The sequence below is a fragment of the Lissotriton vulgaris genome, chromosome 9, assembly GCF_964263255.1.
Source record: "Lissotriton vulgaris chromosome 9, aLisVul1.2, whole genome shotgun sequence".
NCBI classification, from domain to species: domain Eukaryota; kingdom Metazoa; phylum Chordata; class Amphibia; order Caudata; family Salamandridae; genus Lissotriton; species Lissotriton vulgaris.
In genome coordinates this window covers 333,160,470-333,162,358 of record NC_141697.1, presented here as the reverse complement: position 1 = coordinate 333,162,358, position 1,889 = coordinate 333,160,470, and positions in this window count along the sequence as shown.

The following is a 1,889-nucleotide window of genomic DNA, read 5'->3' as shown; positions in this document are numbered from 1 at the left end:
TCTATTTATGAGGAGGAAACAGTTTTAGTTTCTTGCGTACATGGGGACGTTAAAGAGTATCCTTTAGCAGAGGTATTGTTGGAAATAGATGGAGATCCTCAAGTAAGGAAGGTAGGAGTGGTTCCCACATTACCCGAAACTATTCTGTTAGGTACTGACCTACCCAAGTTTGATGAGTATCTGACGGCGGTATCCAATCAAGAGGTAGGAACGGACTGGTTACAGGAAGCTCCATTTTCCAGTGAAAATATAACTAGTCCTCAAGATAGGGAAAAGAAATCTAAAAATGAAAAGAGAAGAGACAAAGAAAGATATACTTCTGCCTATCAACATTTTGCCTCATGTCTGCTCTCTTCTCCAGAACATGGAAATACTCCGGCTCTGAGTTTTCGTGCAGACCAGAAGGACGACAGTACTCTCCCGAATGCCTGGAGTCAAGTGCAGGAGTTTGAAACAGAAAAGGTAGGACCATATTTCTTTGTAAAAAGCGGATTGTTGTACAGAGTCAGTGAAGGAAAAGGAGTTAAGACGGAGCAGTTACTGGTACCCATGGCCTTCAGAGAACAGGTACTGCAGTTAGCTCATAACCAGGCAGGGGGAGGACACTATGGACAGGAGATGACATTGAGGTACTTGTTAGAGAAGTTCTATTGGCCAGGGGTGTATCGAGAGACCGCAAGATTTTGTGCCACTTGTCCCCAATGTCAGTTAGTTAACCCCTCCACAGACAAAAGAGTACCTTTACAACCATTACCCATTATTTGTGTTCCATTTCAGCGGGTCGGGATAGATCTAGTGGGACCTCTACTTCCATCTGCTAGGGGGCACCAATACATACTAGTCCTGGTAGATTACGCCACAATATACCCTGAGGCCATTCCTCTCACAAGTATGACTACGATGGCAGTCGCCCAAGCTATGGTGTCTTTCTTTTCTCTAGTAGGATTTCCTGCGGAGTTGTTGACAGACCAGGGTACTCCTTTCATGGCTAAGCTAATGAAGGAGGTATGTAAGGTCCTAGGCATTCAGCAGATTCGGACGGCGGTATATCACCCCCAGACAGATGGGCTAGTAGAAAGGTACAATAAGACTATTAAAACTATACTCAAGAAGCTAATAGGAGAATCAGGAAAATATTGGGACCGAAAGTTGCTCTTAGTGTTATTTGCAATTCAAACACATGAACAAAAGTCCACTGGTTTTTCCCCGTTTGAACTCTTGTTTGGGAGAAAGCCCTGCACGCTATTAGATATGGAGGCAAAACAGTGGACAGAGGAGGAAGATGAGGGCAAACCTCTATTGGGTTACATACAAACTTTGAAAGAGACCTTAGCTACACTGTGGGACACAGTTCACCAGAACATGGAAAAGGCACAAGATAGACAGAAAACTCAGTACGACCGCTCTGCCCGCATGAGAGAGTTAGCAGTAGGGGACAAAGTTCTATTACTCCTTCCCTCCTCAGACAAGAAATTGATGGCAAAATGGCAGGGACCCTATACTGTAGTCCAGAAAGTAACTCCAGTTTCCTACAGGGTTGCTGTGCCTCATACCAATACAATAGGGCAAAATTATCTCATTAACTTACTCAAGAAATGGGAAGAACCCGATGTTATCAATACGGACCAGAGACCAGTCCAAACAATCAGTCAGGTGACTATTCATAAAAAGCTAGACTCACCCCAAAGCTTTGAAGTTATTGGGAAAGACGACAAACCAACCATGGGCCCTAAGCTGTCTATTGAACAAAAACAGCAGTTAGAACAACTGTTGAACCAGTACCAAGGGCTTAGTTCAGGCAACCCGGGGTTGACATCTTTAGTCACTCATGACATCATCACTCCGCCTGGAAAGGTGGTGAATATCAAACTGTACCGTATTCCTGAGGC